The following is a 12,349-nucleotide window of genomic DNA, read 5'->3' as shown; positions in this document are numbered from 1 at the left end:
TCAACTTTGATCAAAGGTTGGACCAAGTCCTTATGGACATTTGTGTGGAAGGAGCTCAATGGAAGAGAGACTCCAAAGGCAAGCCAGTCCAACTAAGAAGACTGGACCTCAAGCCTATAGCTAGAGGATGGTTGGAGTTCATTCAACGCTCCATCATTCCTACTAGCAACCGATCTGAACTTACTGTGGATTGGGCCATCATGATTCATGGCATCATGATTGGAGAGGAAGTAGAAGTTCATGAGGTCATCTCCAATGAAATCTACAAAATAGCCGACAAGCCCTCACCTATGGCACGGCTAGCTTTTCCTCACCTTATTTGCCATCTATGTTACTCAGCTGGAGTCATCATAGAAGGAGACATCCTCATTGAAGAGGATAAGCCCATCACCAAGAAGAGGATGGAGCAAGCAAGAGAAGCCCATCACGGTTCTCAAGAGATGCATGAGGAAGCTCATCATCAAGAAATCCCTGAGATGCCTCAAGGGATGCACTTTCCTCCCAACAACTATTGGGAGCAACTCAACACCTCCTTAGAAGATTTAAACCATAATGTGGAACAATTAAGGGTGGAACATCATGAGCACTCCATCATTCTCCAAGAAATAAGAGAAGATCAAAGAGCAATGAGGGAGGAGCAACAAAGGCAAGGAAGGGACATAGAAGAGCTTAAGGACATTGTTTGACCTTCAAGAAGAAGACGCCACTAAAGGTGGATTCATTCCTTGTTCTTTATTTCTTTCTGTTTTCGGTTTTTAATATTATGTTTATCTATGTTTTGTGTCTTTATTTCATGATCATTAGTATGTAACCATGCCTTAAAGCTATGAATAAAATCCATTAATCCTTCACCTCTCTTAAAAGAAAAATGTTTTAATTCAAAAGAACAAGAAGTACATGAATTTCGAATTTATCCTTGAATTTAATTTAATTATATTGATGTGGTGACAATACCTTTTGTTTTCTGAATGAATGCTTGAACAGTGCATATGTCTTTTGATCTTGTTGTTTATGAATGTTAAAATTGTTGGCTCTTGAAAGAATGATGAACAAAGAGAAATGTTATTGATGATTTGAAAAATCATGAAATTGATTCTTGAAGCAAGAAAAAGCAGTGAAAAAAAAGAAGCTTGCGAAAAAAAAAAAGAGAAAAAGAAGGAGCAGTAGAAAAAGCCAATAGCCCTTAAAACCAAAAGACAAGGGTAAAAAGGATCCAAGGCTTTGAGCATCAATGGATAGGAGGGCCCAAGGAAATAAAATCCAGGCCTAAGCGGCTAAATCAAGCTGTCCCTAACCATGTGCTTGTGTCATGAAGGTCCAAGTGAAAAGCTTGAGACTGAGTGGTTAAAGTCGTGATCCAAAGCAAAAGAGTGTGCTTAAGAGCTCTGAACACCACTAACTGGGGACTCTAGCAAAGCTGAGTCACAATCTGAAAAGGTTCACCCAGTTATGTGTCTGTGGCATTTATGTATCCGGTGGTAATACTGGAAAACAAAGTGCTTAGGGCCACGGCCAAGACTCATTAGTAGCTGTGTTCAAGAATCAACATGCTTAACTAGGAGAATCAATAACACTATCCGAGATTCTAAGTTCCTAGAGAAGCCAATCATTCTAAACTTCAAAGGAAAAAGTGAGATGCCAAAACTGTTCAGAAGCAAAAAGCTACAAGTCCCGCTCATCTAGTTATAATTAATATTCATTGATGTTCTAGAATTTATAGTATATTATCTTCTTTTTATCCTAATTGATTTTCAGTTGCTTGGGGACAAGCAACAATTTAAGTTTGGTGTTGTGATGAGCGGATAATTTATACGCTTTTTGGCATTATTTTTAGGTAGTTTTTAGTAAGTTCAAGCTACTTTTAGGGATGTTTTCATTAGTTTTTATGTTAAATTCACATTTCTGGACTTTACTATGAGTTTGTGTGTTTTTCTGTGATTTTAGGTAATTTCTGGCTGAAATTGAGGGACTTGAGCAAAACTCTGAAAAAGGCTGACAAAAGGACTGCTGATGCTGTTGGAATCTGACCTCCCTGCACTCAAAATGGATTTTTTGGAGCTACAGAACTCCAATTGGCGCGCTCTCAACGGCGTTGGAAAGTAGACATCCAGGGCTTTCCAGCAATATATAATAGTCCATAGTTTATTCGGAAATTGACGACGTAACTTGGCGTTGAACGCCAAGTACATGTTGCTGTCTGGAGTTAAACGCCAGAAAAACGTCATGATCCGGAGTTGAACGCCCAAAACACGTCATAACTCAGAGTTCAACTCCAAGAGAAGTCTCAGCTCGTGGATTGATCAAGCTCAGCCCAAGCATGCACCAAGTGGGCCCCGGAAGTGGATTTATGCATCAAATACTTACTCATGTAAACCCTAGGAGCTAGTTTATTATAAATAGAACATTTAACTAATGTATTTGACATCTCTGGACGCATAGTTCTTAGATCATGGGGGCTGGCCATTTGGCCATGCCTGAACCTTTTACTTATGTATTTTCAACGGTGGAGTTTCTGCACACCATAGATTAAGGGTGTGGAGCTCTGCTGTACCTCAAGTATTAATGCAATTCTATTTTATTCCATTCAATTCTATCTTATTCTTATTCCAAGATATTCATTCGTACCCAAGAACATGATGAATGTGATGATTATGTGACGCTCATTATCATTCTCACTCATGAACGCGTGTGATTGACAACCACTTCCGTTCTACATGCAACAGAGCTTGAATGTGTATCTCTTAGATTCCCCAACAGAATCTTCGTGGTATAAGCTAGATAGATGGCGGCATTTATGAGGATCCAGAAAGTCTCACCTTGTCTGTGGTATTCCGAGTAGGATCCTGGGAATCCGGAAAGTCTAACCTTGTTTGTGGTATTCCGAGTAGGATTCCGGTAATGAATGACTGTGACGTGCTTCAGACTCGCAAGTGCTGGGCGTTAGTGACAGACGCAAAAGAATCAAGGGATTCTATTCCAGTAGGCGCGGGAACCAACCAGTGATTAGCCGTGCTGTGACAGAGCGCGTGAGCGTAGTTTTCACTGCGAGGATGGGATGTAGCCTTCGGCCAGGTGATGCCTCCAGACGATTAGCCATGCGAGTGACAGCCGCAGAGGACCATTTTCCCGAGAGGATTGAAAGTAGCCATCGTCGAACGGTGAACCCCTATACACAGCTTGCCATGGAAAGGAGTAAGAAGGATTGAGTTGAAGCAGTAGGAAAGTAGGCGTCCTTGAGCCATACAGTCTCTCCATACGCTTATCTGAAATTCCCACCAATGAATCTGCATAAGTATTCTATCCCTTTTATTATTTCTATTTTATTATTAATTTTCGAAACCATAATTCAATTTAATCTGCCTAACTGAGATTTACAAGGTGACCATAGCTTGCTTCATACCAACAATCTCTGTGGGATCGACCCTTACTCACGTAAGGTTTATTACTTGGACGACCCAGTACACTTGCTGGTTAGTTGAACGGAGTTGTGTCCACTCATGCCAATTTCAAATTCCATAATTTTACAAGGAGTGCAACTTAAAGAATAAGGATCACAATTTCGTCCACCAGTGTGCCATGCCTTCGAGCTCAAGTGGCACGCCCTTTGATTTCTCCACTTTCCTTGCCTCTGGAAAATTGAACAGGCGTGCCACGCCCTTGTTAGGTGAATAGCCTCTCTGCCTGGCATGCCACGCCACGAACTCAAGTGGCACGTCCCAATGCTTCTCTGCCTCTGAATGACACTGGCGTGCCACGCCTTGTTGCTCAAGTGGCACGCCTAAGTGAGGAATAGTGAATGGCGGGCACGCCTTCGAGCTCAAGTGGCACGCCCCATGTAATTGGCCTCTTCCACCCTTTCTGAAAAGTTATACCAACGTGCCACGCCTGCAGGTTGGCGTGCCACGCCCATGATCTTGTCTTGTTCTAGGGGTTGGCGTGCCACGCCTTGACCTTCAAGTGGCACGCCAAAGTGACTTTTTGGAACTAGCGTGCCACGCCTTCGACACCAAGTGGCACGCCCAGTTCTTGCTTGTGTTGTCTTGTGCATTAGCGTGCCACGCCTGGTTGCTCAAGTGGCACGCCTAAGTGAGATTGAGAGGTTGGCGTGCCACGCCTTCGACTTCAAGTGGGCACGCCCAGTCTTTGTTCACTCTTCAAGCTTGGTGTGCCACGCCTGGGTCTTCAAGTGGCACGCTAAAGTGACTTTTTGGAGCTGGCGTGCCACGCCTTCGACTTCAAGTGGCATGCCCATAGTAGTTGATGGATCCGGCGTGCCACGCCCAGCCTGGCATGCCACGCCCTTCTTGTGTCCCCCCTTTTTGCTCTTTGGAATTTATTACTAGCATGCCACGCCCATTCCCTGGCGTGCCACGCCCACATGCATGCTTGGATCTACCTTCTGGAATTTAGTACTGGCGTGCCACGCTTAGTTCCTGGCGTGCCACGCCAATACATTTTTGTGGCGTTTATCCTCAATTGGCACGCCAATTTCACACGCCCAGCTTCTTGCTTGTCTCCTACCCATTTTTGATACCTTTTTCACCTGCAATTCATCATAACTCATCTTAAAGTAGTGTACCATAATATTCATCAAATAATGCATGAATTGTACTGATCAAATGAGATTTGTGCTCTTTTATAGTCTTCTTTATGCAAGAAAGAAGGGTAGATGATGCAAGTCATCACAACACCAAACTTAAGTTTTGCTTGTTGGTGCACGAAATTGTGATCATCAATGGCGCCATCAACATGGTACGCACAATTGCAATCTCAACTCTTTATCACAACTTCGCACTACTAACCAGCAAGTGTACTGGGTCGTCCAAGTAATAAACCTTACGCGAGTAAGGGTCGATGACAAACCCCAATTTGACGGTTTGTTTTGCATTGAATTTAGAGTATTTTGATAACCTTTTGTCACATTTAGCCTAGGAATTAGCATGGTTTTGTTATCTCTCCCATATTTGTGCTTAAGTGTAAAAACATGCTTTTTAAGCCTTATTTTGATGAATTCTAGTTTCTCTTTGATTCCATAAGATGCCTTGATGTGTTTGCTAGCAATCTCAGGTTGAAATAGGCTAGGCATGGATCAAAGGAAGCAAGGAAGAAAGCATGCAGGTGGAGAGAAGCACAAAAAGCCAAAGAATTGATCTAGGCCATGCACGCGCACGCGCACAAGGCGCTTGCGCGCACATTACGAAACAGGCCAAGGACGCACACGCGTACCGTGCGCGCACGCGTCGATGATGGCATATGACCTCACTAATGCAACACGTGCCTGGCGATTTGAGAGGGTTTCTGAACCCATTTTGGCGCCAAATGCTAAGGAAGAGGAATATAAGGATGAAGGATTAAGGGGAAGGCATCAATGAAGGAATCAATTAGGAATCATTAGGATTAGTTTAGAGAGAGAAGCTCTCACTTCTCTCTAGAATTAGGATTAGGTTTAGTTCAATAACCTTAGATCTAGGTTTTAATATTTGATTTCTTCTACTTCTATCCTCTTAATTCCTTGTTGTTGCATTCATCTTCCTCTATTCCTTTGTTGTAATTCCCTTTATGTTGTTCTTAGACTTTGTTGTAGATCCACTTTTGTTCCTTCCTTTCTCTTTCAATTCAATAAAGGTAATTCACAATAATTGTGTTCTTCTTGATTTGTGTTGTTAATTCCTTTCAATAATTGTTGATAGATTTTGCTCTTGTTGTTGATTTACTATGTTTTCCTTTTATGCCTACCAAGTGTTTGATAAAATGTTTGGTTGGATTTTAGTATAGGTTTTGTTCCTCTTGGCCTAGGTAGAGTAATTAGTGACTCTTGAGTTATCTAATTCCTTTGTTGGTTGATAATTAGAAGTTGCTAATTGATTTGAATGCCTCTAAAGCTAGTCTTCCCTTTAGGAGTTGATTAGGACTTGAGGAATCAAATTGATTCATCCACTTGACTTTCCTCCATGGTTAGAGGTTGACTAAGTGGGAGCAATACACAATTCTCATCACAATTGAGAAGGATAACTAGGATAGGAATTCTAGTTCTCATATCTTGCCAAGAGTTTTATAGTTGTTAGTTTACTTTCTTGCCATTTATCTTTCATGCTTCATATCAAAACCCCAAAATAACTCACAACCAATAACAAGACACTTCATTGTAATTCCTAGGGAGAACGACCCGAGGTCTAAATACTTCGGTTTATAAATTTTAGGGGTTTGTACTAGTGACAAACAACTTTTTGTATGAAAGGATTATTGTTTGGTTTAGAAACTATACTTTACAACGAGATTTCATTAGTGAAATTCTAAACTGTCAAAAATCCAATCATCAAAATGGTGCCGTTGCCGGGGATTGCAATGGTGTTATGTTATTGGTTATTGTATATATGTGAATATTGTGAATATGTTTGCTTTTGTTAGCTCTTGCTAGTTTTAGGATTTAATTTTCTTGCTTCTTATTTGATTTTGTTTTCATTTTCCTCTTGCTATCATGAATTCTCACTTTGGCTATGAGTGTGATTACAACTATGTTGTAGGTGATGAGAGCTTCAATGAAGAAGTGTATCAAGGATGGAACAATCAAAGGTGGGAGGAGCCATATGCTTATGATCAATCTTCATGGCAACAACCTCCACCAATGCACTATGAAGAAGAGCCATTCTATGATGCATATCAATCCAATGGCTATGGTGAATCACCTTGTGATTTTCAAGAACCATCACCATATGCTTATGAACCACACCTACAACATAATCCTCAACCATACTCACAAGCCCTTCCACACCAAGCACCTTCCTATGACCCATACCCATCATACAACCAACCATCCATACCATATTTTCATAACCATTTTGAGCAAGAACCCTTAGAACAACCACAACCCTATCAAGACTACTCCCAAGAACCACCTCAATACACTCAATCTCCACAACTCTACCAAGAAGAACCACCTCCCTATTATGAACCCTCTCTCCAAAATGATGAACCTTCCTACCCACCACAAGCCCCAATAGCCGATTCTCTCACTTTGCTACTTCAAGGACAAGAGGCCATGAAGCGGGATACACTTGCATTTGTGACCAACTTGACTAAGGTAGTGCACTCTTTAGCCTACCAATGCTTGAACACTCAAGGTACTTCCGTGACCGCATGTGGAAAGTCAAAAGAAGAGCAAAGCATGAAGGAGAAATTGGAAAATCCGGTGGAGAAGGAGGCGTCGAATTTCGTGTTGGAACAATTGGAGAAGCCTATGATCATTGAAGAAAGGGAAGAAGTGGTTGAAGATTTAGGAGATGTTGAAAGTCCATGGGAATGTAGCATCATGGAGCACTCTTCCAAGAAGCTTGAAATTGATGTTGAAGAGGGTGCGCAACCTCCAAGGCATATCATCGTTGGAGACTTGGAAGAGGCTTATCGAAAGATGGATTCAATCATGGATGAATTTATCTCTATAATGGAATTTTCTCCCATTGGACACGAGGTTGAAATTGTAAAAGAGTGTGCACAACCTTTCAAGGAAAGCGAAAATGGCATGGTGTACATTGAAATTGAAGAATATGAAGAGGTTGATCAAGAGATGAACTCATTCATCAATGAATTTCTATCCAAAATTGAATCACCTCTCATTAGACAAGATGAAGTTCTTGAAGACAACACCAAGCCGAGTGGAAAAAGGGAAAAGGTTGAAATTGAAGAAACTTGTGAAGAGGTGGAAACAATCAAAGAGGTGCACAAGGAAGTGGACCTTGCAGTGTCTAAGTGTGGGGAAGCCTCCCTTCCCAAATTACCATCCAATACAACATTTAAGTGGGTAAAATCTCTATCTCTAAGCTTTAATTTCTCACTTGAATATGGTTTAATTGAAAATGATGGTCAACTTAGAACTCTTTGTGGAATTAAAAGTAAGAATGAGTTGTGTAGTGGTTGGAAAGTAGGTGTTAAGCTTATCAAGGTCAAGGCCCCAAGGTATAGGGATGATGTTGGGACAAGAATCACTTTGTATGGGTCTAGAAGGAAGCATTGGTGGAGTAAAGAGAATTCCATGTGTCAATCACCCTTATATCAACCACCCATCCGACAAAGTCATGAAATTCAACTAATGGATGGATGTGAAGATAAGATATGGGATGCCGGTTCGCTATGTAAAGACCAAATATGGGGACTCATATCTTGGGTGGAATCTTGCCCAAGCTTAATAGAAATGGTTGGAAATTCTGTCAACCAATTGAGGAGCAAAGATCCTTGGAGATTCAAGGATGAGTACAAACATAAGCCACCATGACAACAAGCACCTCAAAATGTCCAACTTAAGGACTTAAACTAAAAGTGCTAGGTGGGAGACACCCCACCATGGTAAACTCTTTCCACTCTTTTTAAATTCGCTCAATAAGTGATTTGAGTTACCATTGTAGGTAGATATTTCATACAAATTTGTTTGTACAAACTTAATTGTTAGCTTAGTCACATGCATGTTGTGTTTAGTAGTAGATGAATAATATCGAAATTGCATTTTTGTGAATTGTATGATGGTTGAGTGAATAAGAGTTGTGAACACTAAGGGGAGCACCCAGCAAAATTTTTCTGAAAAAAAGGGGGGGGGGGGGGTGGACGCGCGCGCACACTGTTCGCGCACGCGTCCTTGAGAGGATTGATGAGCGGATAATTTATACGCTTTTTGGCATTGTTTTTAGGTAGTTTTTAGTAAGTTCAAGCTACTTTTAGGGATGTTTTCATTAGTTTTTATGTTAAATTCACATTTCTGGACTTTACTATGAGTTTGTGTGTTTTTCTATGATTTCAGGTAAATTCTGGCTGAAATTGAGGGATTTGAGCAAAACTCTGAAAAAGGCTGACAAAAGGACTGCTGATGCTGTTGGAATCTGACCTCCCTGCACTCAAAATGGATTTTCTGGAGCTACAGAACTCCAAATGGCGCGCTCTTAACGGCGTTGGAAAGTAGACATCCAAAGCTTTCCAGAAATATATAATAGTCTATACTTTATTCGGAAATTGATGGCGGCATTCAAGAGAATCCGGAAGGTCTAAACCTTGTCTGTGGTATTCTGAGTAGGATTCAATGATTGGATGACTGTGACGAGCTTCAAACTCCTGAAGGCGGGGCGTTAGTGACAGACGCAAAAGAATCACTGGATTCTATTCCGGCCTGATTGAGAACCGACAGATGGATAGCCGTGCCGTGACAGGGTGCGTTGAACATTTCCACTGAGAGGATGGGAGGTAGCCATTGACAACGGTGAAACCCTACATACAGCTTGCCATGGAAGGAGCCTTGCGTGTTTGATGAAGAAGACAGTAGGAAAGCAGAGATTCAGAAGATGGAGCATCTCCAAAACCTCAACCTATTCTCCATTACTGCATAACAAGTACTTATTTCATGTTCTTTTGCTTTTCACAATCAATCCTTATAATTTCTGATATCCTGACTAAGATTTACAAGATAACTATAGCTTGCTTCAAACCGACAATCTCCGTGGGATCGACCCTTACTCACGTAAGGTATTACTTGGACGACCCAGTGCACTTGCTGGTTAGTTGTGCGGAATTGCAAAAGTGTGATTGCAATTTCATGCACCAAGTTTTTGGCGCCGTTGCCGGGGATTGTTCGAGTTTGGACAACTGACGGCTTATCTTGTTGCTTAGATTAGGACTGTTTTATTTTTGTTGGTTTAGAGTCTTTTAGTTGAGTTTAGTTTCATATTTTAAGTTTGGTGTCAATTGCATGCTTTTGCTTTTCTTTTAATTTTCGATTTTGCATGTCCTTAGTCCCTTTTTGATCCGTAAAAATTCTAAGTTTGGTGTCCTCTTTGTGTTTTTCCCTTAAAAATTTTCGAAAATTAGTGTTTGATTTTCTAAAAATTTTAAGTTTGGTGTCATTTTGTTGTTTTTCTCTTTCCTCTTTTCAAAAATCAAATCTTTTTCATAAAAAATTTTCAATCATATCTTTCTAATTGCTAATCTCAAAATCTTTTTAATTAACTAATTGATTCACTTTTCAATTTGCTTTGATCTCATTTTCTTTTAATTTTCGAATTTTTTTTATTTTATTTTCCTTTTGTTTTTATTTTATTTTTCGGTTAATTCAAAAAAAAAAAAAAACAAAATTATCTATTTGCAATCCATATCAGTTCCCTTTATCCACTATGGACCTAAGTGGGATTGATCAGTCCAGAAGGACTCTGGGGTCATATGCTAACCCTATTACAGCTGCATATGGGAGTAGCATCTGTACACCTCCCATCAAAGCAAGCAGCTTTGAGCTAAATCCTCAACTCATTATCATAGTGCAGCAAAATTGCCAGTATTCCGGTCTTCCACAGGAAGAGCCTAATGAGTTTCTGGCACAGTTCTTACAAATTGCTGACACAGTACATGATAAAGAGGTAGATCAGGATGTCTACAGATTATTACTGTTTCCATTTGCTGTAAAAGATCAAGCTAAAAGGTGGTTGAATAACCAACCTACAGCAAGCATAAAGACATGGAAACAGTTATCAGACAAATTCCTGAATCACTTTTACCCTCCAAAGAGGATGACACAGCTAAGGCTGGACATCCAAGGCTTTAAACAAGAGGATAATGAATCCCTTTATAATGCCTGGGAGAGGTATAGAGGTATGCTAAGAAAATGCCCCTCTGAAATGTTTTCAGAATGGGTACAGTTATACATCTTCTACTATGGGCTTACAGAAAAAGCTCAGATGTCTTTAGACCACTCAGCTGGTGGATCTATCCACATGAGGAAGACAATTGAAGAAGCTCAAGAGCTTATAGACACTGTTGCTAGAAATCAATATTTGTACTCTAGCAATGAGTTCTCTCCAAAAGAGGAAGTCATGACAGTAGTCACTGACCCTAATCCTCAAGAACAGATGATTGAGCTTAATCAACAATTGCTCCTGATGACAGAACAGTTAGCAGAATTTAAAGAGATGCTCCATGAAACTAAAGTTGCTAACAAGAACATAGAACTGCAGTTGAATCAAGCAAAACAGCAAATATCTAAACAGATAACAAAGGAATGTCAAGCAGTTCAACTGAGGAGTGGGAAGACACTGGATAACACTGCTCAAAAGAGCAAAAGGCCAAATAAGGAACAATTGACAGAGGATAACCAACCCACTGTTCAAAATCCCTCTGAGGACAGTAAGAGCCCAGAGAGGAATACTTTTGGCGTTCAAACGCCAGAGAGGGAAGGAAAGCTGGCGTTAAATGCCCATTCCTTGCCCAGTTCTGGCGTTCAAACGCCAGAAAAGGGAGAGAAGTTGGCGTTTAACGCCCAATCTTCACCCATTCCTGGCGTTCAGACGCCAAGGGAGGATCAGACACTGAGAGTGCTGACAGTAATCCCTCTAACAAGGCTTCTTCAACCACTTCTGTAAGGAACAAACCTGCAGCAACTAAGGTTGAAGAATATAAAGCCAAGATGCCTTATCCTCAGAAACTCCGCCAAGCAGAGCAGGATAAGCAATTTGCCTGCTTTGCAGATTATCTAAGGACTCTTGAAATAAAGATTTCGTTTGCAGAGGCACTTGAGCAAATACCTTCTTATGCTAAGTTCATGAAAGAGATCTTAAGTCATAAGAAGGATTGGAGAGAAACTGAAAAAGTATTTCTCACTGAAGAATGCAGTGCAGTCATTCTGAAAAGCTTACCAGAAAAGCTTCAAGATCCAGGAAGCTTTATGATACCATGCACATTAGAAGGCGCTTGCACCAAGACAGCCCTATGTGATCTTGGAGCAAGCATCAATCTAATACCTGCATCCACTATCAGAAAGCTTAGGTTGACTGGAGAAGTCAAACCAACCAGGATATGCCTCCAACTTGCTGATGGCTCCATTAAACATCCATCAGGCATAATAGAGGATATGATTGTCAAGGTTGGGCCATTTGCCTTTCCAACTGACTTTGTGGTGCTGGAAATGGAGGAGCACAAGAGTGCAACTCTCATTCTAGGAAGACCTTTCCTAGCAACTGGACGGACTCTCATTGATGTACAAAAAGGGGAAGTAACCCTGAGAGTCAATGAGGATGAGTTCAAGTTGAATGCTGTGAAAGCTATGCAGCATCCAGACACACCAAATGACTGCATGGGCGCTGACATTATTGACTCTTTGGTGGAAGAGATCAATATGACTGAAAGCCTAGAATCAGAGCTTGAAGACATCTTCAAGGATGCTCAGCCTGATCAAGAAGAACCACAGGAAACAAAGGAATTTTCAAAAATTCCTCAGGAGGAGGATAAGCCCCCCAAACCTGAACTCAAACCACTACCACCATCCCTGAAGTATGCATTTCTAGGAGAGGGTGACACTTTTCCAGTGATTATAAGCTCTGCTTTG

This window comes from Arachis stenosperma, chromosome 7 (assembly GCF_014773155.1).
Source record: "Arachis stenosperma cultivar V10309 chromosome 7, arast.V10309.gnm1.PFL2, whole genome shotgun sequence".
NCBI lineage: Eukaryota > Viridiplantae > Streptophyta > Magnoliopsida > Fabales > Fabaceae > Arachis > Arachis stenosperma.
The sequence above is the reverse complement of the archived record's forward strand: the minus strand, read 5'-3'. Positions refer to the sequence as shown.